Genomic DNA, 18,870 nt, shown 5'->3' with positions numbered 1-18,870 from the left:
GAAAAAAACAAAATAGAGCGGTGACATGATTCTATAATATATAAAGTTTTATGATCGACAATCAACATAAATAGAGCAATTTCAAATATTCAAAACAAACAAATGATTCATGTATACATTATGTATATTTGAGTATACTTCGTGTATACACATTCATAAGGATACTTAGAAAGTTAATATTGGAAAACTTTTGCCCCCGTCCTCCCGATGTTGCGCAAGTTCCAAGGGATTTCTAGGAATCCCAGGCATGGCTAACACCGGGGAGGGTTCAAGCTTAATCCATAATGACCAACTAATGTCCCAATAAATGTATTAACTAAAGCATACTCTAGATATACACATGTATACATACTTTAAACAAAATGTGCTTGCAACACATGCAGAATTTAAACAAAGATAAACGCTGGTAATATAGAATATATGCAGGACTAACTAACACATACTTTACTCATACGGAAATGCACAGAATCTGGACTAGGTGTATTTTGCAATATTCAATCATTTAAAGAACTCAAATAAGGCATATGGCATGCGCAGAACTTAAACAAGGTATGTTGGCCGCATACAAACACATACAGAGCCTAAACATGACATATTTGCAATATACGAACACATACTGAACTCAGCAAGGACATTTTTTGTAGTATTCAGGTACACACAGAACAAAACAAACAAGCATGCAAGTGTACACCATATACAGAACTCAAATGATGCATATGAGGAATATTCATACATATACAAGACCAACCAAGTTTCCTAGAAATCGATATCAGCAGATTGGAAATAATGCAGTTTAAAAACAAGTGGGCAAGTTAGCAAATGATCAGACAAGTGAGCAATTTTCTCAAACCAAGCAGTGCAAAACAATACTTCATCCCGTCCAAAATCCCTTCTCCCTTCAGTTTTAGACCAAGTTACCTTTAGATGGAGTAAAAAACCAAGTAGGAGATATTCTATCCCACAAACAGCACAATACAACTAACTGAAGACAAGTAAAAAAAAAAAAAAAGAAACAGTTTTAAACGAAGTCTTTTGAAGATCAGCTTCATATTCCCAGTTCAGAAAAGCATGGACCCAGTTTTAATATTTTCGAATTTCAATGAACTAATCTCCTCAAGGTTGAGGTTTTAATTATAAGAGAAAAAGGTCCTTTGCTCTTAGGCCTGTATGAAGTTTAAATCAAATAGTTAGCTGATGTTTTAGAGAAACTGAGCACATCACAAAAGGGCAGAAACCAGTAGCTGAACATATTAATATCTGAACAAACACATGTCCTGAGCTAATCCCTCAATTCATCAGCAAGTTGTTTTCATAAATTTTGTACACCAACTGGTTGAATATGCAAGACAGTCAAACATTGAAATTGAATTATTTCAGGTTAAAAAAAAAAAGTTGAGACAAGCACATAATGAACCGAAGATACAACTAAAATTACAACAGATCTCAAACCTTCCTAACATGCTTCTAAAAATGGCAAACTGTATGGAAATCAGGAAGGATCTTCAAATTAGAAACACAAAGAAAGGGAAAGGGGACTGCCCCAGTTCTTAAATTAGAAACACAAGAAAGGGAAAGGAGACTGCCCCCAGACCAATATCAACTCAAAAAAAAGGGACACTTAATCACAGCAAGGTTATTCTTAGTATAAAGCGTCAGATTCTGATTTGGCTAAAATGCTAAAGACTATACTAAGACAGAAACTGAAAATAAACTTAAAAGAAAACAAGCAAAGGAGGAGAGAGTCCTTGAAATGTGATTCACAGATTCTACAGGTTGTATTTTAAAATACATTAAGTCCTTCCACACAAATTCTGAGACTTTAGAATGCCAAACCAAATCAGACTGAACTCATATCATGGGTTTTATGATCTGAAATAGAACCATTAAGGAACATACAAAAATCTTGGTCACTCATTAAGTGAAGTGATAGGTCACAGACCAAAGCACAAATCCCATAGTTTGAAATAGGATCATAAAAAGAGACACATAGAGGTTGTGGTCACTTTCAAATCAAGCAAGTGCCATTTTAATCTTAGCAAAATCATTTTTTCAATCTCATAGGCTTAAGGGTTCTACTTATCATCAATGGAACATTATGAAGACAGTATTGAACTCAAACAACACGACGTAGAAAAATAATCATATTGTATCCAGATAGGGTTCATAAGTGATTTTAAACTCAAACACTTGAACAAATATATAGGAATGTTTCAAATACTATATCAGTCTAACATGCTAATCTGATTTAAAAAAAAAGGAATTAAGTGTACTAATCACACAGTCACATAGAGAAATTTAGGAATCTACTTATCATACATTTAGATCACAGGTAGCAGACCAACATGAGTGAAGATTTAGCATAATCAAACAACAAGACAATCAGCCACAGGGGACTTAACTATATCAACATGCTTAGCAGGATAAGAACCAAGATCAAACTGAACCTAGCTAACACAACATGCTTAGTTAAAGCATATTAAGCTAAGCTAACCTATCAAGCATTTTTAACTAAAAATCAAACTGAACTAAGGCTAATATACAAACATGTTTCACTACTAAACATACTTATTTAAACAGGTTAAACCAACTTAACACAGGAACATGCTTAACCACAATAGGCTAACTAAATTAACACATAACATGCTTAACTAAGCTAAAATTAACATCAACACATAGGCACAGATAATTTAAACTAGAAAATAATGCAAGAAAAATAAAAGGGTCTGGGGAAATTACGGGCCTTCTTCGGGTGCAGCGAAGTGAGGCTTCGAGTCTCCGATATATCCTCGAACACTCAACCACAGTGAAAAAGAAGAACAAACTAAAATTTAGACTCGATCGAAATGCTATTGAAAATTGGAGTTCTAATCAAATAAGACTAAGTTTTAAAGTTGTTAATCGAAAAATTTCAGTTTGTTCAACCCCAATTAAAAACCTCTCAACACTGGGGGTGGGGGTTCTTTTTATAGGACCCCAGAAACCCTAAATTTCCTCTTTGTTTTAGTGAGAGACCAGTGGAAATGGAGGGAAAAATCCCCCCCAATATTGACTGGCCAATCACGAACGAGCATTCAAACTTCGCAAATGGACAAATCCCATTAATGGGTCTCAGATCAAAAACAGAAAAAGAAAAAGAAAAAGAAAAAGCACCTTACAACGGTTGAAAACCGACGGGGAAAGGACGAGCATTAATTTCCTTTCCCCAAAACGACTATGCATGGTCTGTATGCGTGAAAGGGTTCTGCGAGTTTACTGTTTTCGTTGGAGAGAGAAGAGGAGAAGAGAAGAGAGAAAGAGCGGAGCGGATGAGTTTTGTTTTAGGGTTGGAAGATGAAGTTAACGAAAATGGGTCGGGTCAGCTGAAAGGGTAATGGGTTGGTCTCATACGGATTGGGCTGGTCGGGTAAAAGAACATGTGGGTCGGGTTGTTGAATATTTGGGGGTAATTAGATGGACCGAATGGCTCGGATTTTGGGGCTCTCCATCGGGCTAAAAAAATATTTTCTCATTATACTGTATTGGGCTTTTAAATTTAAATAAAAGACCTTCTTCCATTAATGTGTGCTAAAATATTACTTACTATAAAAATATATTTATTACTACTCAAATAAAATTATGCGATATCGTGATAGCCATGCGATAATAATTTAAAGTTTAACAGTAAGTAAATGCTATTGTTTAATTGCATAAAAATGAATGCGATGCGTAAGATATAAAAAAAACGATCATAGCGATTGCAGTAGTAGTAGTAATAATAATAATAATAATAATGATGATGATGATGATGATGATAATGATAATAGTAGTGGTAATAACGGTAATAAAAAAAATGATAATAGCTAATGCCTATAGTAGGAAAATGAAACGATGATATTAATAAAAGCTGATAATTGTAGTAAAGTATAAATAATTATTTCTTAAGTTACCAAAAATATTATAAGCGAAAATAAATATTTTGGAAGAAAGGCAGGACAAAATTGGGTATCAACAACTTGTCCCTCTTTGGCCGGTAATGATGAAAGAATTTTCGGGCAAAGACGTTGACTTAGTAGCCTATTTTGTCCCGACTAAAAGAATTTTGGGAGACTAAGGGTAACGAAAATTTGAGAGAATTTTGGCCGAACTCCGGTCTCCGAGTTGCCTACATATCTCGGGCTGCACGAGAATCAGGCCGTGTGTTGTTCTGGGATAACTACGATACCTATGAATAACGAGTTTTGATTGGTGCGAATCTTTAAAAATATTGTCCCAGTGTCGAATTATGATGACATTGGGTATTATGATCAAACTTGAGAATTCTGAAATATGAATATGTGAACTCGATGATCGGTTATTGGATGTAAGCGGAATATTTGGGGTTAGAGACGAGCGTTCGAGGTAGATCCTTGACCCTTGTCGGGAAGTCTGATTATCCTTCCCAACAAATTGCCCCAGTTCGCTGCCGAAGAAATAGTTCCACGTTGCGCTAAAGCCGCTGTGAAACTTAAAATAGATAAAACAGTTAGTGAACAAATATCGGAAGTAAAGCGATGTAAAATATCCTTAGCTAAGGCTAATGCAAATGGGGTTTTAGGCCGATGTTTCATGAAAATGATGCCTTTGGCGATGGTTAATGAAAATGAGGCCTTAAACCAGATATGAAGATGAGGTTATTTAAACTGAATGATTTATGAAAATGAGGCTTTCTAAGCCGATATAATGAGGATTTCTTTAAAACCCAATCGTTGATGAAAATGAGGTTTTTAAACCAACATGATTCATGGTGTAAAGCATTTATGTAGTGAGTTTTACAGCATTTGTGCGGTGCGTGTGCGTTTGAAAGCATTTATACGAAGCGGCTGAAAGCATTTGTGCAGTGCGTGCGCGGTGTTTCTTATGCAAAGCATTTGAAGGCAGTGGTTCAATGTATGTGCGGTGCATTTGAAATCAGTATTGCAATATATGTGCAGTGTATTTCAAAGCATTTATGCAGAGCATTTGAAGGCATATGGTGCAATGCATGTGCGATACATTTGAAAGCATTCACGCGGGGCATTTGAAGGCATGTGCGGTGCGTTTGAAAGTATTCATGCCGAGCATTTGAAAGCGACAATGTTATGCGTGTGCAATGCATTTGAGAACAGTAGTGCGATTCATGTGCGGTGCGTTCGAAAGTATTTATGCAGTGTGTTTGCAGGGCATTTGAAAGTAATAGTGCAATGTATGTGCGGTGCGTTTGAGAGCATTTATGGAGGGCATTTGAAAGCAATAGTGTGCGTGCAGTGCATTTGAAAGCATTTATGCGAAGCATTTGAAAGCAATAGAAAATATTTGTGCATTGATACATTTGAAAAATCATTTGTAAGCCTTAAACATTAACTTATCGTAAATTCGAGAATCATTGACACCTGAGAGGCATAGTCCTTGCAAGGCTGTAAACATTACATATTTTCAGCTTCCGCAATTTGAAAACCTGCGCTCAAAGAAAAATTTGTAAGTTTTGGGGGAGGTTAATTCGTGTTGACTTTGAAGATCCGGCTCTTGACGCTTCATGCTTCCAACTTTTTCTGGACTTGTAACCTCCGCCTATTTCTAAGTCTTGGCCAATTAACAAAACTATTTGATTAGAAATCACATTATTTAAAAAGGAAATATGCATAAAAAATATGTATATAGTGATAAATAATTTTTACTGAACTTGGAACTGTGACACATTGTGAAACAAGCGAACGTCCTCTCTCCAAAGTCTTTCCTTTGTCTGAGGAATCTATTGGCCATATACTCTTTCATGTCTCTCGCCGTCGTCTTGCAATGATGCCCTTAAAATTGTCCCAGTTTCTAGCATAGGAGGATATTGAACTTTTTAACATGACGAGACCGAGCCTCATATAGGCTGCCTACGTATCCCACTAAGGGAATCAGGTCAAGCGTAGTTCAAAACATACAAGGCAAAATAAAATTGAGATCTTCTAATAATGTGACCGAAGCCTATGCAGGCCGCCTACGTATCCCACCACGGGAATCTGGTCAGGCGTAGTTCATGTCATACAAGGCGAAAAATAAAATTGCGGTTTTCTAATAATGTGACCGAAGCCTATGCAGGCCAGGCCGCCTACGTATCCCACCACGGGAATCAAGTCAGGCGTAGTTCATGTCATACAAATGGAAATTTTCTGGAAATTTCTATCTTAAAAGCCCAAACCCGATATAGGTTTCTTACGTATCCCGCCGAGGGAACGTAGCTTCATTACATAGAAAGACATTACAAGATATTACATATAAAATAAATGAAAAGCTCCTAAACGTAGTATCTCTTGACGATATCTGCATTGATAGCTTTCGGCCATACTTCGCCATCCATTTCTGCTAGAATTAGTGCTCCTCCAGTCAATACCCGGTGAACCATGTAAGGCCCTTGGCAGTTAGGTGCAAATTTTCCCTTAGCTTCATTTTGGTGCGGGAATATGCGCTTCAACACCAATTTCCCCGGTTTGAACTGTCTCGGTCTTACCTTCTTGTTGAAAGCTCGGGCCATTCTGTTCTGATAAAGTTGCCCATGACAAACTGCCTTCATCCTCTTTTCATCAATGAGCATCAATTGTTCATATCGATTTTGTATCCACTTGGCATCACTCAACTCAGCTTCTTGGATAATTCTCAAAGATGGTATCTCTACCTCTGCAGGTAACACCGCCTCTGTCCCATTGACCAAAAGATAAGGCGTTACCCCAGTTGAAGTCCTTACAGTGGTGCGATAACCGAGAAGGGCCAATGGTAATTTTTCGTGCCAATGTCTGTAATTATCGATCATCTTCCGCAATATTCTCTTGATTTTTTTGTTGGCTACTTCAACTGCGCCATTCATCTGAGGTCGATAAGGAGTGGAATTGCGATGAGTAATCTTACATGTTTCGCAAATCTCTCGCATCAGACCACTATTAAGATTCGCTCCATTGTCTGTTATAATTGACTCAGGGATTCCGAATCGACAAATGATGTTATTGCGAACAAAGTCTACCACCACCTTCTTCGTCATTGACTTGTGCGAAGATTCTTCTACCCACTTTGTGAAGTAGTCGATGGCTACCAAAATGAACCTATGTCCATTTGACGCGGCTGGCTCGATAGGGCCAATGACATCCATGCCCCAAGCTGCGAATGGCCACGGAGAACTCGTCACATTCAACTCATTTGGTGGGACTCGAGTCAAATCACCATGAATCTGACATCGATGACACTTTTGCACAAACGAATGCAGTCAGATTCCATAGTCATCCAGAAATAGCCAGCTCGTAGAATTTTCTTAGCCAAAGTAAAACCATTCATATGAGGCCCACATATACCGCCATGCACTTCTTCGATCAACTTGACTGCTTCTTTGGCATCAACACACCTTAACAGTCCTAAATCTGGAGTCCTCCTATAAAGGATTTCTCCATTTCGAAAAAGGTGGTTTGCTAATCTTCGAAGTGTTCTTTTCCGAACACTGGTTATGCCTTCTGGGTAGTCTCCTGCCTTGAGATACTTCTTAATATCATAATACCAAGGCTATCCATCAGGTTCTTCATCTATATAGAAAAAATAAGCTTGCTAATCTTGCACATTCACCTTGACAGGATCTATGTAATTCTTGTCCGGGTGCTGAATCATAGAGGACAAGGTTGCCAAAGCATCAGCGAGCTCATTTTGAGCCCTTGGGACATGTTTGAATTCCACCTTGATAAATCTCTTACACAGATCTTTCACGCAATGCAGATACGGAAGTATCTTCCCATTCTTAGTGGTCCATTTGCCTTGTACTTGATGAACCAATAAGTCAGAATCACCTATAACCAATAACTCTTGTATGTTCATATCAACGGCCATTTTGAGTCCGAGAATACAAGCCTCATACTCTGCCATATTGTTGGTGCACAGAAACCTGAGCTTTGCTGAAAATGGATAATGTTGACCTGACTCCGAAATTAAGACCACTCTAACGCCAACTCCTTTGGAGTTTGCAGCCCCATCAAAGAACATTCTCCACCCTGAATATTCTTCTGAGATATCTTCTCCGACAAACAACACTTCTTCATTAGGGCAATAAGTCTTAAGGGGCATGTATTCTTCATCTACAGGGTTTTCATCAAGATGATTGGCTATTGCCTGCCCTTTGAAAGCTTTATGAGTAACATATACAATATCAAACTCACTTAGCAAAATTTTCCATTTGGCTAACTTCCCCGTAGGCATAGGCTTCTGAAAGATATACTTGAGTGGATCCATCCTTGAGATGAGATAAGTAGTATATGCAGACATGTAATGTCTCAGTTTCTGTGCAACCCAAGTCAAGGCACAACAGGTGCGTTCCAACAAAGTATATCGGGCCTCACAAGGCGTGAACTTCTTGCTCAAGTAGTATATTGCTTGCTCCTTCTTTCCGGTTTCATCATATTGTCCCAACACGCATCCAAATGCATTCGCTGACACGGAAAAATACAATAACAAAGGTCTTCCGGCTTCTGGAGGCACCAAAACAGGCGGATTAGCCAAATACTCTTTGATTCTTTCAAGGTCTCGCTGGCAATCTTCAGTCCATTTGGTAGCGGCATCCTTCCTCAATAACTTAATTATTGGCTCACATATTACTGTCGATTGTGCTATGAACCGACTAATGTAGTTGAGACGACCGAGGAAGCTCATCACGTCTTTTCGACTCTTTGGGGCAGGCAAGTCTTGAATAACCTTTATCTTCAAAGGATCCAATTCTATACCCCTTCTGCTCACAATAAAACCCAAAAGCTTCACAGCGGGAACACCAAATGCACACTTTGAGGGATTCAGTTTCAAATTTTATCACCTCAACCTGTCAAAGAACTTCTTCAAATCCGTCAAGTGATCTGAGCTCTTTCGTGACTTGATGATCATATCGTCCACATAGACTTCAATATCCTTATGGATCATATCATGAAAAATGGTAGTTATGGCTCTCATATAGGTGGCACCTGCGTTCTTGAGCCCAAAAGGCATGACTCGATAATAGTATACTCCCCAAGGTGTGATGAATTCTGTTTTCTCAGCATCTTCTTCATCCATCAGAATTTGGTGATATCCTGCGTAGCAATCAACGAATGACTGCAACTCATGATTCGCACAGTTATCAATAAGTATGTGAATATTTGGGAGGGGAAAATCATCTTTCGGGCTAGCCTTGTTGAGATCCCGATAATCCACGCATACCCTGACTTTGCCATCCTTCTTTGGTACAGGCACGATATTGGATAGCCAAGTGGGGTACCTTGCAGCTCGAATGACCTTTGCATCAAATTGCTTGGAGACTTCTTCCTTGACTTTTAAACTTAAATCCGATTTAATGTTTCTCTTCTTTTGTTTCACCGGAGGACAAGATGGATCAATAGGCAACTTATGCGAAACAATATCTGTGCTTAGACCTGGCATATCATCATAAGACCATGCGAACACTTCTATATATTGTCTCAAAAGGTTGATCAATTCTTCCCTTTGTGACGGAGTTAAATGGACGCTAATTCTTGTTTCCCTCACTGTTTCCGAATCTCCCAAGTTTATGGTCTCTGTTTCATCCAAATTTGGTTTTGGCTTATTCTCAAAATGTTCAAAATCATTCGTTAACCCTTCAGGTTGCATGTCCTCTTCATATTCTTCAAAGTTTTGTTTGGCATTTACTATGGGCTCGCTTGTTTCATTACGTGTCACATTCACAGTATCAACAGATTTACTAGTTTGATTGCTGAAAAATAAAAGAAAAATTAATTAAATAAAGACGGAATAAGAAATAGAAAAGCATAGTTTGGATTTGGCATTTAAGCTTTCAAAAGTTGGAGGAAAAACACAACAAAAGCATAAACACGATTCAGGCCTCAATTTTGAATCATGTTGTTTCATCAAATACTAATACAAATCGTCTACCAAGACTCCCGGAGAACCGGGGGCGGGGTACAAGTCCAATTGTTCAAAACATCTGCAGGCTCAGCATCCCAGATAGTTGGAGTTTCAGGGCAATCATCCAAAATCATGTTGCTTTAAGGTTCTTCCTCGGCAATGAATAGATCCTTGAGACCTTCCACGAGGTTGTCTTCAGCAGCTTCCTCTGATGCTTGGGCGACGGATGCCTTGAAAAATGACTGATTCAGGAGAGGAACATGTTTTGGCAAGGGAATATCACTTTTTCCTTTGAGACTAGCCAGTGAAATTTATATCACTTTTTCTTTTGAGACTAGCCAGTGAAATTTCTTCAAGAGTGGGTTCGTATCCAAGACCGAAAGTATCCTTCTGCCCGGGTAATTAAACTGATTCCACTATTCCATCCAAGTTCACCCCAAGACCTCGACCAGGCTTGAAACCATTCTTCAACATTTCCCATGCCACCATCAGAAGCACACGTGGAAATTTTACCCTTTCAGCTTGAGTAGTACACATGGTTTCCTTGATATGGAAGACAGATCCATCTAGCCTTTCTATGCTTTCAATAACAGGAATTGAGTTTTCGGGATATATCGGATTGTTGCCTTCTCCATGGATCACAATTTCCCGACGATTCCAGACAAATTTCAAATTTTGATGCAGGGTAGAAGGGACTGCACCAACCATATGGATCCATGGCCTTCCTATCAGTAAGTTGTAACTGACGGATATATCCATCACCAGAAATTCCACGGTGAACTCCACGGGTCCAATTTCCAATGCTAAATCGATTTCCCCTACGACACCTCTTTGTGCTCCATCAAAACCTTTAACCCTCACATGACTATCGCGATGTTTCCCGACATCAATTCCTAAAGCTCGGAGAGTAGTGACAGGACATATGTTAACAGCTGAACCCCCATCAATCAACACCTTGGAAATGAATTTGTCCCTGCATCTGACTGTAATGTTTAATGCCTTGTTGTGCCCCAAACCTTCAGGTTGCAACTCATCGTCATGAAAAGAGACTTTATGGGCTTCGAGGATTTCTCCAACCCTGGCTGAAAATTTCTCGCTAGAGGTCTTAGGTGGAACATAAGCTTCATTCAGTACTTTCACTAAAGCATTCCTATGAGTCTCAGAATTCATCAACAATGCCAATAAAGAAATTTGGGTTGGTGTTTTCTTTAGTTGTTCGACCACAGAGTATTCCTTAGTTGGCATTTTCCTCCAGAACTCTTCGACTTCAGCCTCGGTCACAACCTTCTTTTGGCTGTTTTCTTTACTCGGTGCTTCTCGTGCTACTTCCTAGGGGGCATAACACCGCCCAGGTCTAGTCAATCCAGCAGCAACAGTTTCTACCACCAATTTTCCCTTTGCTTTGTTCCTTTCATCAGACGGATAATTCCAAGGAACTGCTTTGGTGTTGAAAGAAGGTGCCTGAGCAACTAAGGTCGTGATCCTTGGCCTTGGAGTAAGCACTTCCACTTCGATTGGCGCTCTCATTTGGACTGTAATTACGAGAGAAATAAAGGCTGACGATTCGACCTTTTCTTCTTTTTTGACCAATACAATAGTCCCTTCCAAATCACAATCTTCATAAATGGTAATCATGTTCACATTTGCATCACCATGATTGGGCAGAGGATTGCTGTTTATATTTTATCACACTCTAACCTTGGTAAGGCGTGACTGGCACTCGACACCCTAGGGGAACCGAGCGAACCAACGGTAACTCACGTTTTCTGTATCTCGAAAGGAAACATAAGGTCAAGCTACTATAAGCCATAGGTGCACAAGCCCAAAAGATACCATACTTACGTCTTCAAGCTAATCTCGACTGCATGTGCCGGTAAGACTATCCTTAATAATGATACAACATAGTATAAGTCAAGATAATTATAAGATATCTGACTGTGCACATCTGTCTACGAGCCTCTACAGGAGTACATGACATAAAGTGGCCGGAACAGGGCCCCGCCATACCCATGCAAATGCATATGCAGCCATGCTGACTCACAGGGAAACTCCGGAGCAAGTGGAGTGCCACGACTCTGCCTGCTGAGCTGGTATCCTTACTGAAAGATCCGTCAAGCTGTATTTCAAGACCTGCGGGCATGAAACGCAGCGCCCCCAGCAAAGGAACGTCAGTACGAGCAATGTACTGAGTATGCATGGCGGAAAGTACAACAAAATAGACATATACTAAAGATGAGAAGAATTAGAATCAACCTGGAATTTCGGAATTACCGATAGAAATCTAGCATATGTATACATACCTCTTCATCTTCTTGCGATCATTACTAGGTTTGTATACCCTACCATAGTCCTGGTTACCTTATCATCAAACGCTATCTGAACATATGTTGCGGCGTGCAACCCAATCCATATATGATACATGTCTCTCTATACTCTCACATGCTTAACCATATCTATGTACAGTACTGTGCCTTTATCTTACTAATCGTCCTATACTAACTGCCCAACTGATCAGTGGTAACTGCCCGACCGGCTGCAGTCCGGTGGTAATCGCCCGTCCGATTATCGCCCGACGGTAGAGCGCAACTGCCCGACTGATCAGCGGTAACTGCTCGACCGGCCGTAGCACGGTGGTAACTGCCGACTGGCTGCAGTCCAGTTATAAATATATACATCCGCCTAACCGGCTGTAGCACGGTGGTAATAACTGCCCAACCAGCCGTAACATGGTGGTAAATACATAACTGCCCAACTGGTCGTAGACCAGTGGTAAATACATACTTGCCCAACCGTACTTAGCCCGGTGGTAACATCTGCCCGACTGATCGTAGACCAGTGGTAATTATAATTAACATCATAACTAAACATCTACTAGTAATCTCTATGCCCTTCCCGTGGTCATCACTTAACGGTAGGGTCTACATAATCACGTAAGACTTATAAGCACAACTCAGGCCATTAGTACTTCTTCCCGCTTGACTAAACATTAACCAAGTCCTAAGATACAACATAACCCTCTCTTCGAACATTAAATACTTCATTAGGGACCCTTTACTAGAACTCTATTCATGTCCCACAAAATATTCCTTAAGGCACCTTCCTAAACTCGTTGGATTATTGGAACTATCGTCATCGCTATATCTCACCGTGAAGGAACAAGTATTATAAGGTGAGATCAATTAAAATGAATAATTCCAAAGGTCATGAATAAGCTCAATAATATCATAAGGATCATGAGATTCATAGGCTTCTAGCATTTGTGGAAGCAACAATATTGTGGATATAGTACAAAGGTTTACAACAAGGAATCATGCCTTTAGAAAGAAAGGTTTAGCCTTAACATACCTGGAATCTTGCTCCTTGACCTTTCCACTTATCTCCTGACTTGTAATCTACATATAAAATCGTTCATACTATTATTAGGCTCACCATCATACACTTGTCTTAAGCCTTTAATTTAATTCTTTCTAGAATCTGCTGAAATTTCGGCAGCATCTCCCCTGTTTATATGCCTAGCCCGAAATTATAATTCAGCAACCAACAACAATAACAACAACAATACCAACATCAACAACATCATTTCCAACACCAATATGTACCATAAAATAGCCCACACGCTATTTTCCAACTTCCATAACTAAGCAACTTACTACACAATTATTTAACGACTTTATCCTCGCGAATAAACCGGTATTAACGTAATTAGAAGAAGATTCATACCTTATTCTCGTTGAAATAGTCAGATCTCCAACATCCTCTTTGAATCCACGCTAGAATCCACCACACATCAATGCTAGACTCACGACCACGCGCTATCCGAACCTAAACTAATACTCCGTCGCTTAAAAATTGCTCACTTTTTGTTTCCCTCTATCTCTTCAATTTCTGGAAATTTCCAGCAAAATCTGATGTAAAACGAGGGTTGTTACCCTGTAGCACGCGTTTCTGCTCTGTCAGCTGAACTTGTAACGTCCATAATTCTCTACTCCGGAATCCAATCGACGAGCAGTTTATTGCGTTGGAAATTAGACTCGACGAAATTCATTTTAGGCTTTTGATTCACCTTAAAACACTTCATATGCTAAGAGATATGCATCCGCCAAGTTGGACCAAAATTGCTCCTCATATTTTTCACAAAATTCAAGGTCTCAATAGCTTATTTCTTCAACTCCATTTGGTTGTGAGACTTCGCAGTACTCCTCATATATCACTTTATCCATAATTATACCTAATAACTATGCCATTTCTTAAACCCGAAAGATGGCTCATCTTGATCATAATTCCACGTACTTGTACTTAAACTTACCGAACGTTCATCTGGAAGTACAGGGTGTAACATATTTGGGGGAGCTCCTTTGAGCTGGATGACTCCTTCTTTGATTAATACCTCAATTTTGTCTTTAAGAGTAAGGCAATTTTCAGTATCATGTCCGGTAACTCCTGAGTGATACGCATAACGTTTAGTCCAGTCATACCATCCAGGAGGGGGATTAGGAACTCTTTCCTGGATTGGTTGGAGTATCCCTGCAGTTGTCAACCTTTCATACAATTGGACTAAGGGTTCGGCTAACGGTGTGTAAGTTTTGGTTGGCTTTCTTTCAAAGTTTGAGCAAGGTCTTGGTGTATTTTGTGGACGATTTTGTGGTTGGTATTGGGGTTGAGGCGAGTAGGTTGGCTGGTATTGTGATGGGCTTTGGTGGGCAGGTGCTCGAGGTGGGTAATATGCTGGACGGGTATGGTAAACAGGATGGGGAGTGGGTGGAGGTTGGTAATAAGGATGAGGGGCTTGGGCATATTGGCTGTAATATGAAGGCTGGGATAAAGGGTATTGGTAGGTTAACATCTGGTTTGGTCTACGTTCCTGGATGGTCATGACCGCGGACACCCCGTCCCTCTTCTTCTTAGCTGAATCTGATTGAATTGCCTTATATTTTGCTTGCAAGGCTGCCAAATTTGTGATTCTTCCCGTCTTTATACCTTCTTCTATGAAATCTCCCATCCTAATAACTTCAGAAAACTTGTGCTCGATGACACTTATCAGTCTTTCATAGTATGTGGCATCTTTTAAAGATTGGACAAAGAGCGTTGTCATCTCACTTTCTGCCATTGGGGGTTGGACTTTCTCTCCAACGCATAGCATATTCTTTGAAAGTTTCTGTTGACTTCCTTTCCAGCTTCATCAAATAGAATCTGTCTGGGACAGTCTTAGTGTTAAACCTGAACCTATCCATGAATTCTTGTGCCATTTCTCCCCAACTATTGCATTTCAGCGGGTCTTGGAATGTGTACCAATCAAGTGCTTCTCCTGTCAGGCTCCTTATAAACAGTTTCATCCTAATAGCTTAATCTTTCCCTACTCCCACAAGCTTGTCACAGTACGATCTCAAGTGAGCCCGAGGATTTCCTTTTCCATCAAACATATCAAATTTTGGCAGCTTATATCCAGCAGGCAACTCCATGTCGGGATGAATACACAAATCCTCGTATTCTAGTCCTTCACATCCCTTCTGGGTTTGGATGCTTCTAAATGCTTCCTTCAGACTACGAATCTCCTTTGCCACATTCTCGTCTACTTTCGCCCTGGCTTCCTTTTCCATCTCCTCATAAGGATCAACCTCTGGATGCTGCGCGGTCTGCAATTGGGTAGTGAAAGGTTGATCTTCTGCTACATATACCGGTGCCACATACTGCATATTATGGTTAGCGGTGTGTGCCAATGGTATGTGTTGGGTTGTTTGGTAGCTTTGGATAAGTGAGGTAGTTTGGATGACTGAAGGTTGAGAAATATATGGAGTGGTGAAAGGTATCAGATTGGTCTGTTGAAAGTTAACTTGTTGTGGGTTGGCTTGTTGCGGGTCATTTTGTTGCAGGATGGTTTGTTGTAGGTTAGTTTGTTGCGGGATGGCTTGTTGTGAGTTAATCGGTGGTGGGACGACTTGCTGTGGATTTGATTGTTGTGATATGGTTTGTTGCAGGTTAGTTTGTTGTGGGACGGGGGGGGGGGGGGGGGGGGGGTGAATTGGTAGTGCTTGGATTGATTATGTCAAGTGGAGGGTTTGAGGGAAAAGGCTGAGGGGCAGGCGAGTCAACAGGCGAAAAGGATGGTGGGATTGTCGCACTTGTTCTCTGTTCATGATGAAGAGTGTTGAGGGTAATGGACAGGTTGGTGAGATTTCACAGTCGCTCAATTTCACTTTGCATGTTGGCCATTTGCTGCATCAATTGGGCGATGAGTTCATCATTCCCTCCCCCCGAAGCCTCAGGTTCGTCTCTCGGAACGGTGATAAGTCCCAAGTCAGTCTGTTCAGATGCCCCTGAATCATTCATATTGTTGGATGCTCGTGCCTTTGATCTTGTGAAGTATGGGTGATCCGCCAGTTCGCAGTCAACACAAATCAACCTTTGGGGGAAATAATCAAAATAAAAGAAAACTTTCAAAAAATGAAGAAAACTGCGTTAGTATAGTGCGAATGATTGCTGCTTTAAATAATATAATGCGAACATTTGACAAATAATGTTGAAAGAAACATATATTGCATAGCAAACAAATCACATGGTAAAAGAGAAATCTAGCAATCATAACACGACCTATTATGCACGCGACCTCTTTTATGCCAGAGGTAGGCCTAACGAGGATCTGAAGGATAAAACATGTAATTATATGTCATCCCAATGTACTATTAATTAAAGACCCCCAAAACATACAATGTTTGAAAATTTAAATCCTGGTACAAAGGAAATTATTACAACTACTACTTGACTTTCATAAGATAATTAACATGAGGAAGGCCCTTCGTCATTCTTGAGCCTCTTGGTTGCTTGGATTGATTGACCGATCTTCCGGCGATTCTGAATAATGTATGACATAGCCAGAACCCCTCCCGTTTTGATGCTTTCTTTGATGCAAGTTTCTCCTTGCTGAGCTAGAAGTGTATCTAATTCTTGCATGCTTTGTTCGTAACTAAGTGCCTACTGCTTCCATTTCTCTGTTTCCCTTTCCTTTTCCTCAAGTTGTGCATGGTGCTCGGCTTCAGAGATAAGATTTTTCTTATGCAGTTGCCTGAGTAAGATGTGTGCTTCTGCTTCTCCATCCTTAATTCGTCCCCTCAGGCTAACGCCGGATTTGATTGATCCCTCCAAGTTAGCGGTCAGCCATTCCAAATAGTTATCATCGCATCCAGCTTGGTATCTGTTTGGCTCAATTGACTCTGCTTTCATGGTTTCCCTCGATTTCCACATGCTTATAACTTCTTTTGCAAAAGGATTTTTTCCCTCTTTGTAGTCAGCTCGATAATGATCCATGTCTGCCACTAAGGGTATGTTTTTCTTTCTTCCAGATTGTCTTAAAACTCTCAGTGGGGCATAAGGTTGCAAGCCCCGAAGTCCGATCAAAACTAAAAAATGGTACGATCTTCGTACGAAACACCAAACCCTTGGATAAAAACCAACAGAACATCCATTGAATTGAATCATCGTTCAAACGGCTAAGAAGGCTTACCCACCCTTCTACACAATTTAGCTTTTCAAATGATGTATTAGTCAAAATAACACTTGGAACATGTCCAAGAATGTGATTTTCACCCGTCGGCTTTCGAAATGCTAGACTTCTGTCGACCTTTTGAAGATGTTCCATCATCCAAATTTGTAAAAGCAAGTTGCATCCCTTAAAATGTTTGTACCCGTACTTGCAACGTCCTAACGCTCGATAGATATCTGCCACAACCATAGGGACCACAGTGTAGTATTTTCCTTCAATGCCACCAAATAGAGCTTCTGTTACAGTAATGAGTCGGGTGTGAATATCTCTTGTTGTCCCTTTAGGGAACACCATAGTTCCAAAAAAAAAACACTGCGAAAGCGAAGCACCGTTTTTGTTTCCAAGAGTCATACGAGAAAAATTCATCTTAATGATTGGTGAAACTTTATTGATATCCAAATCTATGATACAAGTAATCAAAGGGTATCGTAGACCCTTGTAAACATTCTACGCCTTTACCCCTCCTGAATCCGAAGCTGTCAACAAATTCTTTTGGTAAAGGTTCCTTTGGAATAATCATGCAATAATTTTGCCATTTTTTCTTCTTATGTAATAAAGCTGCATTTTCCACATAGCCACCCATTTCCTCTAACATCGGAGTTATTTCATTATTGCCAAATCTAAACACGACTCTCTTCTCATCCCAAAACACAGTTGCCGCTTCAAAGATGTCTCTACATGGTTGGATATCCATTAAAGACGATAAGTTTCCCAATGCTCCACGTACTACCCGCTGTCTGTAGTCCCCCAAATCAATCCACCATGCCTTTAGTTGAGGAGGAATGCTCAAGACCATGCTAAATCTTGGGTAAATATTGTGCTGACTCATGGCTACCTGCGTTCACAAATGGTTAGTTCTACCCATTACCCTTCTAAGTAACACATGATCCACATAATACACATGTTTATCCTTCAAACCAATGCACATAACGTGATAACCGTCGCTCGGGGTCATACACCCACTCGGACATTTGGACGAGGTTGACTAATGGACTTAATACACCTTGGGTATTAAGCCTCCTAAGTTCGCATGCTGCATGTCCTTTAAAGAGGGTTTTGGTTGAGCTCTATCTTAGGCTGACTAAGAGTTGGTTTCCTATGACACAAGGCTCTCCCAAGTGGACAACTTGGGAGTGGAAAGTCTGTGGCTATCGACTGCACCGCCGATCGACTAAATCCACAAGATCGATCCAACTAGAGGGTGATTTAATAGTGCACGGCCGCGAACCGCGAAACCGCTTTAGTTGTGTGAATTTGTGTGAATTTTCCAGAAGTGGAGGAAGTATGAGCGGAATGTCAATTAAGGAAAGCAATAACACATTATTACATAGAAAATTTCGCATAAGGAAATAATAAACAATAATTAAAAGCACTTAAAGGCACATAAGAGAAACAAATACAACAATAATAAAGGAAAAAATAAAGAAAACAACCAAAACATTAAACAAATTAAT

The sequence above is a fragment of the Lycium barbarum genome, chromosome 4, assembly GCF_019175385.1.
Source record: "Lycium barbarum isolate Lr01 chromosome 4, ASM1917538v2, whole genome shotgun sequence".
Classification (NCBI taxonomy): Eukaryota; Viridiplantae; Streptophyta; class Magnoliopsida; order Solanales; family Solanaceae; genus Lycium; species Lycium barbarum.
Note: the sequence above shows the minus strand (reverse complement) of the source record.